The 18,623-nt window shown below is 40.3% G+C and overlaps 1 protein-coding gene across 2 annotated transcripts in view; it reads left to right on the forward strand.

The window, feature by feature from the left end:
• Positions 1-18,623, forward strand: part of LOC145994016 (uncharacterized) — a 359,286-nt gene that overhangs the window by 111,559 nt on the left and 229,104 nt on the right. For both annotated transcript variants that reach the window (XM_083130089.1, XM_083130091.1), the window contains exon 2: positions 1,341-1,381. The gene's annotated coding sequence lies outside the window, so the exon portion shown is untranslated. The remainder of the gene's footprint in view (positions 1-1,340; positions 1,382-18,623) is intronic.

Below are 18,623 nucleotides of genomic sequence, written 5' to 3' on the forward strand. Positions count from 1 at the left end.
CCATCAAGGCTTTTGCTCACCTTAATTAGAGGGTCTGCGCAAGCCTATGGTGACATAGGCGTGCGCAAATTCTGTGATTGAGGGGGGGGGGGCAAAAGCCTTGATGAAAGTTCAGTTGGTAAAGAAATAACTCATCATATCTCACTGTTTTAGTTTCATTGCATTGATGGGTATATGCATATACATGTGTGTATATATATATATATATATATATATATTATGCAGCAACATACAGGCACCACAACGAATAAATAAATTGTCTCTGAAATGCTCCTATTCCTCCAAACAATTGTCTTCATGCATTTAAGACAAAACTGTTTAGCAGCAAGAATCTGAATTACTTAGTAGTTATAACTTCTCTCTCTGGTAATTTAGAATGCATTACAAAAAATAAAAAAATTGCGAGCGAAGCGAGCAAGAAAATTTTTAGATCGAAATTTTTGCAAACTGAACTAGACAAGACTAAAAAAAGCAGATATTGCGAACAAAGCGAGCAAGAAAATTCTACGAAATTTATTTTTATTTGAATAACATTTTATATCGATGGGTGCAATTGCCCCTTTGTGCCCCCTGTAGCTGCTTTTGATGGTCTGGAAAAATTATGCAAGAAAGACGTGAAAACTAATTCCATCTTGAGTATCCTTTGGTCCTGCTACTATTAGAATTGATTTCCATCCAAGGTTGGGGAGGGGCAATGTCTATAGCTCCACTGTGGTTGCGCCTCTGCAGTCTGCACCCGCTTCCCCGTAGTTGCTTTGAACTTTAATCGGCTTGAAAATACTTGATTTTCTTTAAGAGATAATATCGTTTAATAATGGCGATAAGATTCCTCTTCACTAAATTTCTAGGTGAAAGGACTATAATAATGTAGGGACATAGACGTCTGGAAGGGCCGGGGGGCGTAAGGATGGCCACACCTCCCAATTAGAAATCGAATGTCACCTAAAAGTATACATTTCGCAGGTATAATTTGATTTCAGTCATAGTAATTTACATTAATGCGATAATTTCAAATTCAAGTGGTGTTTCTTAAGGGGGCAACACTATTTTCGGGATTATATGCTTCATTGAAAAATACGTTACTTGTCCCTCCGTGGAAAAATCTCTGGACATCCATGATTAAGGGGGTCAATTGCCCCCCCCCCCGTGCACACGCCTATGTATGGTGATATGAAGGAATTCATGAAGGGGCACTCACAAACAACACCCATGTATGTAGGCAGTCACGTAAAAGTTTTTTTCTTTTTGCTGGGAGATTGTATTCACCAATGTTGTTTGGCTACCATTATCTTATGTGTTATCATGAATTAAGAAATCATTTAAGTTTTATTTTCTTTCAGGAAGACGAGACAGGACTTATGGACGACATCTAACTTTTGAGGTGAGTGTGACGTTCTTCTTCATAAATTATGTCTGTTAGATGTGATCTCAGTTTGTGTCGTGAATTGTTAGAATAATATTGACACGATGGTCTTCTAATCCAGGGGTTCCGCCCAAGTCAGAATGTATGCCTATGTAACAAAATGCAACCGCAGGATTTTTCTCAGGGGGAGCAGAGTCATAGAAACGATTATTATTATTATTATTATTATTATTATTATTATTATTATTATTGCTATTGTTATAATAATAATTAGTATTATGATTAGTTACTACTACTAGACTCAGAGAACTAAATGCATCGTATCGATTGAAACACCAGAATGCATCGATTGATGCACAAAAGTGTGTTTTATGGCTTCTTCAAAGAATCAGATTCACATTTGATGCATTTGGGTGCATTTCTGTATGTCGTGAAAGAACCACCAAAGTGCATCTTTTGATTCAAGTGAGAATTTATTTCAGTCGAGATGCACTTCAATGCATCAGTTGATGCGTATTGATCCACCTTGATGCGTTTTGATGCACCAGAATGCATCTTCTTTGATGATGCACGTAAACGTTTCGTCTGAGCTACAAAAACTCTGTAGCTCAGGCCAAACGATTGAGTGCATCATCCAAAACGATGCAGGAAGGTGTATCAAGGAATATCAACTGATGCATTGAAGTGCATCTCGACTGAAATAAATCCTCATTTGAATCAAAAGATGCACTTTGGTGTTTCTTTCACGACATACAGAAATGCACCCAAATGCATCAAATGTGAATCTGATTCTTTGAAGAAGCCATAAAACACACTTTTGTGCATCAATCGATGCATTCTGGTGTTTCAATCGATATGATGCATTTAGTTTTCTGTGCGTACTTTACAAATCATAAAATTCAACTTGAATTGAAAATACTTCAATACAAGTTCACACTCGAGTCTATAATTTACATAGAAAGTGGATTCGCCTTTTTTTCCTTTTTCCTGTCTAGCCTATCACTTTGCTGATGAACAGTTCATTTTTATTTTTGTACTTTTTCACAATGCACAGATATCACTCAGAGTCAGACACCATTTAATCTACTGTCCTTCATTGTACCTCTTCTCCATGGTTTTACGTGCCGAAGGGTACTGTATAATAATAATAATAATAATAATAATAATAATAATAATAATAATAATAATAATAATTGCTGTAATTTACGGCCTGTAAGTTACAGAAAACAATATTCTTTGTTATAAAATATCTCTACAATTTCACCATTCGAATTATATTAACTCTTTCCAGAAATCTCAAGGGGGGTAAGAGCTCCCCCTGGCCCCACCCTACGGCCGCCCTTGTATCTAACTCTTACAACGCTCAGTTAGTGTGGTTATGTTGCTTGCCTTAAGTTAAAAAAATTAATACACATTTCAAATTCAGAAACGTTTTACACATAAAAAGTAAATTGCAATAAGTGTAATTTCAGTGAAAATATTAGAACATTGCGCGGCGCCCTTGCAAGCCGTACACGGCGCACGCTTTGCGAACCACTGTATCTAAACAATAAGCATCATTTACAAGTATTGAACGTCACAGGCGCCGACTTGGGGGCCATTTCTGCCCCGTCCCCTGAGCAATCCACCACCCATTCAAATGGATTAATTTTAGACAACAATTTTTTTATGTTAGGAATCTTTAAAATTATTACAATGTAACATAATTCTTTGTCAAGCAAATTATGTTACTTACGTTAAATACAATTAGTACAATTGAACATTATTTATAAAACACTTTGGACTCGAATTTAATTTTGGAGACGATATTTGAGACAAGAATGTGCGCATTAGATTAAATAAGGTACTTTTTCATTCTCATGAATGTTTTCTTTAAAATTCAATACTCGAGCAAACCGAACAAGAGTTGTTTTGTTCATACACGTTTCATGTTACCCGTTGCTACGGCAACCCTAAAACCGACTGTTTCCGAGTAGTTACAAATGAACCACAATAATAAATTGAGTGTCAGTCAAAATCAAATCAAATCAAAATGCATGAGATCATACTCTCGATTGCATCATTTGGTGCATCTGAAATACATGAATAAATTTGATGCATTTTTTCTGTGTGTAGTTCTGGAGTTGCATTTGCTGGCATCACCTCAATGCAGTTCTCTCGCTGCCAGCAGTGAAAGTCCACGCTCCAGAAAAAATTGCATTATTTACTGCCTACTCCTGGGAGCTATAACAGGCGCATCAACTAATAAACATGTATCCTTGGAAGGTTCCTGACGGCAATAAGCCTGCATTTTTTACATGCATGCAATAATCATGGAAAGCGTAGTGGATAAGCGCCTCAAGGTGAGAGCGCTCCCTCGTAAAAGAACAGTTAAGACGGAGAAACGAAGGAGGAGATAGAATAGAAGAGAGAAAAAGTGGGAGGAATAAGTGACGAGAGACCAGTGGTCGAACACGTTGATAGGGTGACTCAAAATCTCGCTACTGTAGGTTTCGGTTTCGAATCCCGTTGTTTATTCCTTTTCATTTTTCCTTTCCGATTTTTGAAAGTGGGGGGGTTATGTATACTTTTTTGAGTGGTCAGCACTCATTTTACCATCTTTTCCTGCCTTGGATGTTTTTTTTTATGAATACTGGACCCCACCAACACCCTCTTGGGCACGCCACCGCAGACTTCATCTTGTCACTATTAATCCTCATTGTCGCGATTGCTTAAGGTAGTTCAAAATGACGTGAAAGAACAAAAATACGAATAGGTAGAGAAGAGCGCCGATTGGATTGGGGGGGGGGGGAGAACAGTTTACTTTCTCTTGGTAGACATGACTTACCATAAAGACGCTATATTGCAGAGGCAAAAACTGACAAAAAGTGGGTGGCAGCTGAGACCCTCCACCACTCCTAATCTCCGCCACTGCGTAGAGAAAAACAAAGAGATAAAATCAGAAAAGTGAAACCAAGAAAAACTGCGAAAAATAGAGAATTCGGGTAGAGAAAATGGGAGATAAAAGACAGAAATAGAGCAACTGATAGAATAAAAGAGAATTTCAGATCAGGATTTGCAAAGAGAGAGAGAAAGTAATTCAGAACGAAAAACAAAGAAGAGAAAGAGAAAGCGATAGCAAGAGAGAAAAAAGCAGCGGCGTGCATTCTGGGTACGCAAGGTACGCACTGCGTACCCACAACACCGTAAGAAAAAATAATAATTTTCCCCACCTTCTCGGAGCATGAAAATTCAACTATCGCCTCTCGGAAACCCCTTCCACTGCCAGAAATTCTATCTTCCGTACGAGAACGCTGCTGCCTTGTCCGAGTAGCCTGGCCCTCCAGGCAGTCCCGAACGTCTGCCCGAATGATCCCGATTGTGCCTTCGGTGTTGCCCGCACCCACCCCATCCACCGTGGCTTCTGCCGATTTCCACGAGCAAAAGCTGCTGCCTCTGTTGGGTACCCTAGAAATTCGGAGGGCAATCCCCATTGGCTCCGATCAACCCCCACCATATGTTTGGGTCTTCCCGCGCTCATCCCACGGTGCATTTTCCTGTTCAAAGCACATGGTTCTAAGAAGCCAGGGTACCTAAGATTTTGGCAGCGTCTGCAGTGTTGGTAATAGTCAACATATATTTTTTTCTCTAATGTTTAGTTTACTAACATTGGACACACACGCTTAGATAAATTAATCCCTGTGCTTTGGTTGCAATCAAAATGCGTTATAAAAATTGATTACTGACATACAAATCGGAGCGGAAGGCAAGAAAATGTTTATCGGGAGGTGAGGGAAATGGAGTGATCGACTGAGCATTGCGTTTAACCTGAAACACTTTTCGGCGTCGTCATGTCAATGTGTCAGAGGGAAATTATATGGACATGTTTCACATGTTTCACACCATTCTCAGTATCTGTCTTTCTCATTCTAGAGATCAAAATTGTATTCGTGTCACTTTGCATTTCAGCTTATGATAAGGATGGGTGTTGACTGTTGACCCGACGATATAAATGAACGAAAGAAAAAACATAAACACATTGCTTACTATGGGATCCGAATGTACCCCCGCTCCCTTACGTTGCAAAGTTATGTAAATGGACGTTACATTGTGCCCAACATAAGGGTGCAAAATCATATTGGAGGTGGGGGGATACCTCAATCTACACACACGCGCGCATATATTACATATACACATAATATAATTATGATATACATATTTATAATGTCATTCAATATAAAAAATAATGAATTTCTAAATATTTAAAAATGCATTATTAATAAATACATAGAAATAAATCAATTTGTTACTTTTATATACATGCGATATTTATAAAGTAGCAAACTAATTCATTTACTAACGGGGGAAAGATGTCAATAAATTACAAAAATAGTTGGAATCGTTTTATTATGCAATAGTTTTTCTATTAACATCATATTTATATTTGTCTTGCATTCTTGTTTTATTTCTATTGTACATATTTTGCTATTGGTGTAGATCTGTTAAAGATATCTTGAAGAGGTAGTGTATGTTTTCAATATTATCCTTCATCTTTCATTGTTATAACAAAAACTCTCCCCCCCGGGGAAATTTTGGTGTGGGGATTTTTGAGGCCAAGATTATTGGTGGGGGAAATCCCTCCCTTCCCCCTCAGGACTTCCAACCCTGTCCAACGTTTATTTGAGCTTTTGAAGTGTGCTGGGATTAATACCATTCTATTCTGATGCATTTTCTACGAGTCTCCTTAATTTCTTCATTCTACAAAATATCTCGTCGACTGACAACTCTGATCCATTCATCTACAAATGTGACTGGCTATTTCGAGGAAGGAGACACTTGTTACCGCGAGAGATTGACGTTTTTTGTTTCTTCCGTCTTGCGTGTGAAATTTGCAGTGTTTTGTTCTTATTATTGTTTTGTCAGTGAGGTGAAGAGGTGAAATAGAAATAATATGGAATCGGGAGTTGTCGATGACGTTCTGGAGAGGGGTTTTTCGTCATAGAGTTATGAAAAGAAAGTGGAAATAATCCGAAATGGGAGGCCTGTTCCTGAATTGGAGGACTTGTCTCAGGCAGGAGTTACGAAGGATGGTAAGCAGCATGTTAGGCATTTTCAGGGAAAAACTTACTTATGTGCGTATTTCTTCCTCAACCCTTTATTAAGATATTACTTATTTAAATATTTGACTGTCCTTTCGTTCCCGTTCAATGTGCATCGCGCTGCATGAAGAAACTAATCAAGGTTGAATTGTTGGGCTGCACGTTTTTTGAGAATATATTTGCGAAGCAGGTATATAAAATATCATACAAATGTTTTATCGTGTTACATCTGAATCTCTCCGGTAGCGTTTTAAGGTTATATTTTTATATTAAAAGAATCCTGAATTAGATCCCATTTCAATTCAACTAACTTCAATCAGCTTTAGTGTGCATAAAGGAAGCTTAAATTCTGCTTCCTTTAACATACCAAAAAATGCGGCAGAAATATTTTTTTTTCTTTTTGTGTGCATATGAATGCATTTGATACAGCCACTAGTATTGTTTTCAAAGTTTGGTAAATTATCCACTAAGGATTTCACTTACGTATTTCTCTTGCGTACCCTAGTCTAAATGTCACCGCACGCCACTGGAAAAAAGAGAGTGGAAAATTGAGAGAAAAACAGAAAGCAAGAAATGAGGACAAGAGAGAGACATGAAAACTCAACAGCGAGCAACGCAATAGTGAGACTCTGATAACAAGCGAGACAGAGAAAAGGATATGGAAAACTGAGAGTAAAAAATAGAAAGAAAGCGGAAGTGAGAAACATAAGGAGATATGGAGAACCAAGATCGAGAAATAGAAAGAAAGAGAAAGCTAGAAGAACAGAGAGAGTAAGAGGCAGATGGATAATCAAAATCAAAGGAAAGAAAGATATGTGAGAAAGGGAGAGAGAGAGAGAGAGAGAAAGTAAGAATAATAGAGACAAAGAGAGATATATAGAGAGACGGAAAGTAAAAACTAGCAAAAGAGAGATGAAACATTAAGAATCGAGTAAAAGAAAAAGTTAAAACAAGAGAGAGAGAGAGAGAGAGAGAGAGAGAGAGAGAGAGAGAAAGAAAGGCAAAAGAGAGGGGAAGAAAAAGGAAGACAGAAAATTAGAGAAAGAAACAAAGACAAAGAGAGAGAGAGAGAGAGAAATGAAAGACAATGAAAAAGAAAAAGATTTAGATGGAAAATTAAGAACGATTAGAGGCAAGAAAGAAAAGTGAGAAAAAGAGAGAGAGAGAGAGAGAGAGAGAGAGAGAAAGTAATGGATGGATGGAAAGGCAATGAGAAAGAAAGCGAGAGAGAGACGGAAAATAAAAAAAACGAGCAAAAGAAAGAGAAGTGAGAACAAGGGAGAGATAGAGAAAAAAGAAAGAGAGAGGGATGGAAAACAAAAAAGGTGCAAAAGAAAGAAATAGAGAGAAGGAAAGAAAGGGAGAGAGAGAAGAAGAAAGAAAGTGAGAGAGATGGATATTCAAAAGCGAGCAAAAGGAAGAGAGAATAGTGAGAACAAGAAAGAAAAAGAGAGATTGAAAATCAAGACCGAGTAAGAGAAAGAGAGGAAAGTGGGAGATGGAGAAACAGAGAGAGAATACAAGAATCCAGCTGTAAGAGAGAGAAGGAGGGAGATAAGACGTACAGAAGACAGAGAGGATGGAGACCTTCCATCAATGACTCCGAAGCATTAATGTATCGATTCCACAGGTCTTCCCATGAAGTGGCGAAATATTCTTCTCCGAGCCTCCTCACTTAGAACGACCATGCCTCGGAATAAGAACAATGGACCGATCCGTTTCTTGAATCCCAATCCCCGATTGGCCACAACGTTCATTGTTCTGCTTTCACTGATTGTTGATATAACGGAACAATCGTTCCGCACTTTCTGTTGAAATTCTCTTCGAGCTTTATGAAAAGGGCCAACAAAAAAGCGAGGCGTAAGTGGAAGGTCGTCCAACTGGAGGAAGGCCAAGGGAAAGACAATGGCCAGCGATTGTCCGATTGTCCCACCTTCAGAATGGCTTTCCGTAGAGAGAGATCGATGGAGCAACGGAACTTGCAGAAAATGGGATTGAAAAGAAGGCTCGCAGTGAAGTCTTGGAACAGTTTTGTCAACAATTCTACCAGTGACAATGCTTTAAAAAAATGAGAATGTGAACGGGAATATTTTCGGGCAGGCAGTCACAGCAAGTCCAATCTTTACCCAGACTAATAAAGTCTGCATCTTCAGAGAAATCGGAACCGCTATGTGATAGTACCTCCACGTGGATTCAAAGCCACGATGCCTTGGCACTACGCTATAGTGATGGACCTACCTGAACATGGACGTCCGCAGACGTTTTTCCACGGGGGACGAAGGATGTAACCCCCTCCCCATAATAATGTTGTTCCCTCAAAAAAACACTCTTCAGTTTGAATTTTTCATGTTCCTGCAATGCCCATTTGATAACTGGCAATAATAACTTTTAACTTCTGTAACTAAATTTAGATTACACGTGTTGACTCACTTTCCTGGGCCCGTGCTCCTCTTGTCCCTTTCCGAACGCTCATGGCTGTGAATAACCATCCGAGAGAATGTATAGCGAACTAGAGAGAGAGAGTAGAAAATAATAAGAAAGAGGAAGGGAAAGAATAAAGAGGAGCAAAAGAGAACAAAGAAGGAGACAGTATGTATCAGGTTGTTGAAGGTCCCCGGTCCAGGAGAGAAATTCAGCAAGCGTAAATGAATTCTGGACCGTAAAGAACGTTTTTATTTGTAAGGTATTTCAATTCCGTCCAGGAAACTTTCTTCCGGATCAATTTGAATACGGTCCAGGAACTTTTTTCCGGAAGACTTTAAATTCGGTCCGGTTACATTTTTCCGGATGAATTTAAATACGGTCCGGGGACCTTTTTTCAATGTAACAATACGCAACTTGTACCGACTTTAAATTGTGCGAGAAAAACTGTTCCGGTCCAGCAGCGAAACCCAATAGAACGAACCCTTTAGAATTTTTAGGTTCCTGGACCTTCAACAACCCTGGTATGTATGTTTTTGAGAAGGAAAGAGATAGAGGCAACAATAGAATAGATAAGGACAGACATGATGAGAGAAAGAGGAAAGGAGAAGCGCTAGGTAAAGTAAAATAGAGAGACAGGTGGAGCGGGAGAGAGAAACAGAGCAAATATAAAGAAGGACAAAGAGAGATAGGGAGATAAGAAAAACAAAGAGATAAAGGAGAGCAGATATAAAAACAAACAGAAAAAGATAGAGGAACGGAAGACAAAATGGTAAAAAGGAGAGCGTGAGAGAGAAAGAAGATAAGGTCAGAGACAGACAAAGATATACACAGAGTGAGAGGGAAGAAATGTAAGTAAAGTTAGAGAGAGAGACGTAGAAACTTTGTTTGGCAGAGCAGCGGCTGGAGTGTCTCGTTTTGAGCCATGCTTTCGAATTTAACCGTATTTCTCGGTACCGGAATGGTCCACCCACATAGCAGTTCGTTTTCACGCGCGAGCGGGTCGACGACGATCGAAGCCCGCTGATGTTTGCCTGTTACGTTTGTCGACGGATGTTCCACCACTTTTCTCTGCCTCGTTTGTGCTACGGAGAGGCCCCGGAGCGATGTGGGAACGGGCACTGTCGTGCTGAAAGAACACGACCAATATGCACACAGGCATCCAATGATGGTCTTGTTGACATTTCTGAATATCCAATAGAGATGTGTGTCGCCAAGAGATATCGAACGAGTGACATCGTTATTTGATTGTAGAAAATGGCAAAGAATATTGTTTTGTGGAAAATGCTGAATATAGAAGAAAATCTAAAAAAAGACACTAAATATGCTAACGAAAGCAGTCTATATTTCAGTAAAGAAAAGAGAAAACACCTAACAACGTGACGTTTCAGCCTTCTATCGGGGTTTTCCTCAGACTTGAAACCAAATTGAAATCTTGGTTTATGATTATTTTGATTATAGGGTTGAAACGTCATGTTGTCAAGTGGTTTTTCCTACTGAAATATAGACTGCCTTCGTCAGCATATGTAGTGCTCTTTTCTGTCATGGAAACAAGGCTTAATCGCGTTACCATAAGAAAATTCATATTGTATCGAGATTGATGGATTTATTTGGTTTATTTTACTTCAGTTTTCTGTCAACTTTTGGCCAATCACGCCGAGGAGGATGAAATTGATGAAAAGCGAGTCAGAAAGAACTCCCATACCCAGGCTGGAATTCGAATCCGGGGCACCTGGTGTCGTAGCGCGTTGTGCTAACCACTACGCTACGGATGTGGTCTATCGAGAAGTGACTTCTGTTCTAAACATAGCCTTGGAGCATTTGTGCAAAGGAATTTCTGACATTTGCTGTTGATATGAGGATCCGGATATGAAAAAGTGGCAGGAGTTCATTAGCGAATAGTTTGACCATTCGTTATTAAAGAAATCAGAAACTTGAAGGAAAAGATAAAGATTGTGTATTTGAAGTATTTGAAACATAGGATAATTTTATTTAGAGGAAATGTCTCTACTTATAGAAGGTTTTAACTGTTCACCTTAGAAATAATTATTTTAATTCATTCATATATAGAGGGTTATTAAAAAAGAATGGTACAAAAGTAAAGTTATTTTATTTTTAAGTGAAAAGAGATACAAAGCAATTCTGGTGGGGAAGAAAAAAGGAAGGTTGTAAATTTACCTGGCCAATTACAAATGTTGGATATGAGCACCCTGGATAACACGGCAGATGTCAAAACGATAATCCATTTCTTGCCAGACGCGTTCCAACATATCCTCGGTTATCAGCTCCACTGCACAGACATCCAGTGGATTCAAACTTCTGCACCCAGCCTCTAATGCAGTGTCTATGTGGTGGTCGTTTCTTGAATTTTGCATGAAAGTGTCTGAACTGTAACAACCGCCTCTGTTCGTGCAAATTCCATTACGCAATATGCTTGCTCTACCTTCGTTGTTGCCATTTTAGCTATCAACAACAAGTAGCGCCTCTAGCGGACTTTACGCCAACTACAACCACAGGCTATAAATTTACAACCTTACTTTCTTCTTTCGCACCAGAATTGCTTTTGTATCTCTTTTCACTTAAAAATAAATTCACCTTATTTTTGTACCATTCTCTTTGAATAACGCTGTGTGTGTGGGTGTATATGTACATTATAATACAACTCCTAAAGAGATAGATGTACAAGATAAGAATACTGCAAATTGGAGTTATATCAGTAATATGCTTTGGAAAAAGCAGCAGGGGTATTATCGCACCCAGACACAAGAATAAAGTCAGCATTATGCGAGATATGGATTAATTGATTTGCTTTAGTTTACTTCACTTTTTGTGCCACTTTTGGCTGATTTGCAAAGATGGGGATGAGTGATGATATGATGAAATTGATGAATACACACTCAGAAACATCCATGCCCAGGCCAGGATTCGAACCCGGGACCCCTGGCGTCGCAGCGCGACGTGCTAACCAGTCCGCCACGGGGGCCGGCTGTATTATGTGATAGAAACCACAAAAATAATCTAACAAGAAAAGGAAAATACTCGGAATGAGTTTAAAAAGGGGATACGCAACCTGGGATGTAATGCAGATGCTGAGATACGACTGACTTGCTGGGTGAGAGGGTGAAGCAAGTGTGAGTGGGGAGTGGAGGAAGGAGACCCGCTTCAAATTTCAAGATTGTTAAAGTTCAGGTCCTGATTCGAACGCCATTTCACTTCAAAGAAAGTTCCCTCTGACATCCATATGTCTGTCCACGTGGAGCCCAGTATATGCTCCCCTCAAACCTTTCCCACCCAATAGCTTCCGTTTTAGGAACAGTACTTGTCAAGTCCACGTGGAGTAAATGCTATGTTGCCAATTCAGTTCTTTTAGAGATTTCATGGCGTGAGGTTGCGGTAATCTTTTCTAGGTTGTTTTTGTGTTGTACAGTGTGGAGACCTTGGAAGCGTAACGTGGTCGCAGTTCGTGTTGGATGTCTAAACACTGCAGGAATAAGTGACAGCAGCGCTTTACGGAAAACCAGGTGCTGGCCCGAAACCACCGGTTTCCAGTCGGCTTCCTCTCTAGCTGTCAAATACCTCACGTTCGAACCAGGGCTTGTACACCCAACAGCAAAGGAAACAGTAGACGAATTGTCCATCGTCGGTTTCGTTCGGTCTGTATTACACGGTGAGATTATAATGAATTGAAAAAAAGACGTCAATAAGCAGAGAACAATGCCTGCTTCGAACCAACATAGTTTCATCCCTTAAAACAACACAGGATGTAGAATAAAAACGTAATAAAAATAGCTTTGGACAATTTGCCTACCATTATCTTTGCTCTTAAGTGTACCGTAACGTGTGCATTATTTAGATGAAATCCTTTTAACTAGGTAATTCTTCCGTAGATTTTTTAACGCGTGAGCGTTACATAAGGCTGTTTAAGCATTGCTAATTGTGATAGTGAAGGCGGAAATGAAGTGACTCAGTGTTACACTACAATGGGTGTATAGTTCAAGGCCCTTTCAACGAGGTTGAATGGAACAAGAGGAGGAGAAGGGTATCTGGGTGCTCGGGGGACCAGAAAGACAATGGGGCTTCATTGGAACGTTATGTCAAACAATGTACAATATGTCGGTCACTGCACCCTCTCCTTCGAAGATCTTGATTGTATGGCCGAGGTGAGGTGGCTTTTCCCACTCGGTGGAATATCCAACTCTGTCTTGTCTCTGCAGAGGATTGTGCTCTGGATATGAGTCACTAAGGCAGTGGCGTATTTATTCTCCATAGCCCCGTCTAGTTCGCTGCACTTTTTGCTTCTCTCTGCACTCACACGTCGAGTTGGATGATGTTCATCTCGTCTACTTCGTTGATTTGGTGTCTGCACCTTATGCACTACGTTCTGGAGCGGTGTATGTGTGTTGTATGGTCACGTGGTACGTGCTAACTGATCAAACGAACGTTTAAAGCATCAGACAGGCATTTGTTAATCTTCTGAACTTGAACGCCGTTGTTCGTCTACTTGGTTGAACGTCATTTACTTGGACCAGCCTGACACCGGGATACATTTGCGCTGCACCTAGTTTCAAAAAGTGTAGCGAATTAGACGTGTCTCATGTCATTGCGTTTATTACAGATCAACAAACTTTCATCCTTTATTTTTATACTTATATAGGTAATTGCTCATTATAAGAAAGGTTGGATTGATCTTACCCAGGATAGGGACAGATGGAAGGCTGCGGCCATAAACCTTCGGGTTTAAGAAAGCTAGAGAGCTAGTTAACATGTGAGACACTTGGTTGGTACCCTCTGAAATATAGTTCTAGATACGTGCCTGCTAAGAAGGCAGTCAATCTATCCTCACTTACAGATCAACGTAAAAAAGTTTCGTCTTGAAAACTCAGCAAAGTCACACAACGCAGCAAGATTTCCATTCTTTCCCAAGAGCAACTCCTTTGTCTGTTTTCATATTCAACGTCACATTCGAATCAGTTCCCGGATCGCAATTTAAATCAGCACCGGAGAAAACCGCCCGAAACCGCCAAAGGGGGAATCGGTTCCTTACGTCACCCGAGAGGAGGTGGGGCGGAGGCTTTTCTTATGCAAATCTCCTCTCGCTTTCTGGAGCGTCTTGCCGAATCCGTTCTCCCCCTCCGGAAGTCGGAGATCTACCACCGGAAGTCTACGTCACCTCGGTCCCTCTTTTCTGCCGCGTGGTCCGGACGAGATGAGGATGCTGGGTGTTATCTCATGCAAATAAGATCGACGTGGGCTTTGTTACAATTCGGCCGTTCCTTTTGGTTAGGAATTACTCGTCCTGTGTTCGGAGGCGGTGGAAGTTATTATTCCCTCGGTGCTGGGAGAGATGGGGGTGGGGGGAATTATCTCTATGGCCGTTAATGGGTGTGGGGATCCGGAGGGGTTAAAGGGTCCGCGAACTTTAGTCTGCTGCGGAGAAAGTGGTAGATTAACACTCTTGCAAATGAGAGCATGAGTAGAGCCTACTAGAGTGCTGTAGCGAGAGCATTTCGCTCGAGCGCCAAATAGTTCGTACGGACGACGCTAGATAGCGTACGGAATTGAGATCTTCTTCGCTGGAGCGAATAACGCTGGAACAGGCAAAACGAGCTGTATACGCTCGAACCCCAGTAGTGAAATTGAAACTTAAGTGAACATAGTCTTGCATGTTAAAATGTAGTTTAGTCTATCTTACCAATACATAGCGATATATGAAAATGAGATAGAGGATTGTGAGCTGAAACTGGCAGGATGGATATTTTACATACTTTTCTACGATTATTGTCACATTATATTTCCATTGTAAACGCTCGAGCATGGGAAACTCGAGCGAGTACTAGCGAGCGAAAGTGATCCCATGCAGAACTCTAGAGCCTACACTGCAAAAAGTTGTCTGGCGAATTGGCGATTTAAGACCCAACTCTGTCCACTACCGTCAAAGATTTACCAAGGATGTTTTTTAAGTGTTACCGCCCATTAAAATATCACGACAATTAATGTAATTATTCATTATTCGGTTTTTAAAAATATATATCTCTGGTGCATGCAACTTTAATTTATAATCAGTAGCTATCTTCATGCAAGATAAAACATTCAAATTTAAATTTTAAAAAACGCTCGTGTCCTGTTTTTCTAGGCAGATCGATAAATTTTAGCGGTAAAACATAGTAAATGTTAACTCCCACAGTGTATATTTGTAGAAATTGAATACTTGTGAAATGCAGACTGAATGTTTGACTCAAAAAACATAAAAATGTGTGTGCTGCATTAATGGAAAAGTAAAATTTGTCCATGCTCCTGACGTTTATACTTAGGCAGTTCAGGACTTCTGTGCTGGACGAAATGATACACTTTTTCGGAATCATATGACACTTTTCCTATTCCTCGAATTTCTGCAATTTTCATATAATCTCAAACGTTTTCTTACTCGTTATCAATTCCTCCATCCCCTAGAAGGAGTCAGGCGACAATTCAGGTGAGGAATTATGCATACGACGAAGCCATTCGTTATCATAATCCCGAAGTCTCTCTCTCTCTGGAGAATTTTGTTTCCAGTCGAGAACAGACGAAGACCGCGGTCGAATAAAAATTCCGCCCCACAGTCGGCGCCCGCCATGCTAATGCCTGGATGACTTCATCTGTATTCTGTGACGTCCAATTAGCTCTAGCCTCTCGGTTCTGGGTTTGTTCACTGAGTCACCAGAGTCTATGTTTCTTCCAGAGGCGTTATGTTACCTCTTTCACTGCCGGTAAACCATCTTTTTTGACATATTTCCATGCATTTAGCATTGACATATCGGCTGGAATTGTAAAGCTGGATGTTACATAGCTGCCTTCTACGGGGAGTAAATAGCAATAAGTTACGCAAATACATAAGACTGAATAAATGCTACTGCGGTTTCTATAATAATGAATATAATTTGTGATGATAATAATAATATTGAGAGGCCAATAACTTCTAGTATTCCTCCTGCGTTTCTAACCTTGCATGGGTTTGATGACTCGCAGATGACTGTTGTCTCTGAATAATTTCAACATGCTGATTCCAAAAATGAAATCCATTTTTATCCATCAATTCTAGTTTTTTCAGAAAATAATAATATATTAACTGCCTTAATTTCACAATAAAACCTGTAGTTCCATCATTTCCTCAATAGATGGCTCTGTTTAGATGGTGGTAAAATATTGGTTCTCTAGAATACAAATCCTCAAATTTTGAACTATAAATGCATATAAATTGTAAGCATTTAATTCACCTTCTATCTTCACAAGACACATTGACTTGAAAATTGTTCTAACCTGAGTCATTAGATCTTATGATGATATTTACACGCAATTTAGAAACAGTATACCAGTATTTACATTGTAAGAAAACCTCCAGCCTGATCATTACCAGTGCGCAGTTAGAGATCGGTTAGTTCATTGAACTCTCCAGCCTAATTATTGTCTATTTGTGTGGGAGCAGGAAAAGGTTTATTATCCATTGTGCCTTGACTCATCTCACTCAACAGGTCGCTAGGTGCCGTGGCTTGTCGCGAGTTGATTGATTCCTGGAGATGAGGCCTTGCTCGAGAAAAGGTTTATTATCCATCTAAACCCATACACAAAATGAGTTATCGATCTAGGAACTCTTAAAATTTCATCAATTTCCATTTAATCTACTTTACAAGTTTCTTGTGAACACTTCAATACATGTTCGGTGAGGTTGGTCAGTTGCAGAATGGTCCTCCTTTAATCAACGAGGCTGCATCCTTTTCGGCAGAGAAATGTTTTATGACTAGACAATTAATGGACACGAATGATTGTTATGCTTTCCATTCCATTTTATTTGAGGGGGATAAAAACATCCCTGGCAGAGATAAAGCGTTGGGGGTATTCTTGGCATCCCCCCGTTATTTCGCACGCTGCGTGATCCAAGGAACCGCCTCAACGCCAATTGGCACCGAAGGAAGGACCGACGTGTCGGCATGAATGAAGGTAGAGCTAACACGGCTCCCACATGGACGGAATCGCTTAACGACCTCCCGAATTCGTGGAACAGCTGATGGTCACGTCCTTACGCAATGTCACGGAAGATCGTGAGCCGTTACGTGCTGGCAGAAGGTTGGAGTCCTGGACGATCTCTAGTGCGTTGATCAGACACAGTGTTGTCTCAATCACTGAGCAAAGTTTCGCTTTATATGTCCAAAAGTGGGGGGAGGGGGGAGCAGCAGTGATCAAAATGGGGTAAGACATTCAATCTGCTTTCATGGCATATTTTGACGCTAGAATTTCACCCTTCGAATTGCATGATATTTTTCCAGATACGTATATCAGGAGAGACAAGTGCCCCACTGCTCCCTGTGCGGACGCCCTTGTTTTGTATACATTTTTCATTCGTCTCAGAATAGTTGAAATATCGATTAGAAAAGTTAGCGTAAACTCTACCTAGCTACAATTTTATAGCGAAAATCTTATTTCATCTCGGAGTTTTGAGGTAAATTTCGCATGTGCTAACTGTTTCTCTTCCAGCGTTAAAAGAGAAGAAAGCGCGCTCAGTCACCGAGTGGCAAAAGATTTCAAAGAGACTCATTCTCACCCAACAGGTCGTTAGGTGCCTCGGCTTGCCCCGAGTTCATACCTTCCTGGAGATGAGGTCTGCTCGAGAAAATGGTTTTTAAAGACCTTGGTTTTTCGGAAACGCGAAAATACCGAAAAATGTTAATTGTTGCAGAAAAGTGTTTATAAACATGTCCAGCGACATGTTTTGAACACATTTTTCACCCATTCGAAATAGCGAGATAACGAGAATTTGGAGTAAAATGCGAATTTTGGTCTTTTTCGCCAATTTCAACATGTCAAAGATGGCAACCGCGTGTTGCGATACCCACCGGTATGTCCTAGTGGATGTGCTTCCCATCGTGCTGAACACACTCTTCGAGGCGTGAGATCCACTCTGCATATACCCACATGAGCATCTGTGGTGGTATTTGATCACAGGACCGAATGATGAGGTAGCGAATGTGGTGTGCTTTGCGGATTTCCTCGGAGTACACAAGCTGTTTGAAGTAACTTCATAGAAACAAAGTCCAGGAGAGTGATGTCGGGAGATCTTGGTGGCCATTCAACGGGACCACGCCGGCCAACAAACAGAAGACGTTGCAACTTTCAGTGTTAATGACTTTTGTACCGTTACAGCTATCACAAACAAGACTAATTACAGCATCGCATTCTTTGGAAAATTCTAATGTGTTTTGATACTCCCACACAACCATCTTGTCATTTGAAAAAATTGACCTTGATCCAATATAGCTGACCTCAAGATGGCGGCCATGCCCCGGACATGGGCCCCTTACCCCGATGCACCCAGGTGAAGTTAGATCCCCCATTACGTATCCGTTTCAGATAAAAACGGGTGTCCTGGAACTCTTGAATCACCCTGTATAATCAGAGATTCGAGATTTGACCTTTGAGACCTAGAATGATCCAGACCTTCTTACGCACAAGTTTCGTCTCTAATATTCACAGCATCAGAAAATAGTCTGCTATTCAAGGCACGTACCACCTTAAGCGAATGCGCAAAAAGGAATTTGCTAATACATTTAACACTTGCTCCTCTTATGTAATGCCGTCTATGAAGACAAAATTCTTTCGCGATTACGTCGGAAAACCAAGAATTCTCTTGACCGTAAATTCACGTCACGAAAAGCGTCCCTATTGTCCTCTCAGCTGTTTAGGAGTTTCGAGTTCCTTTCACGTGAATACAGTTTGCAGGCTGTATTATT

The sequence above is a fragment of the Lepisma saccharinum genome, chromosome 10, assembly GCF_977018435.1.
Source record: "Lepisma saccharinum chromosome 10, izLepSacc3.1, whole genome shotgun sequence".
Classification (NCBI taxonomy): Eukaryota; Metazoa; Arthropoda; class Insecta; order Zygentoma; family Lepismatidae; genus Lepisma; species Lepisma saccharinum.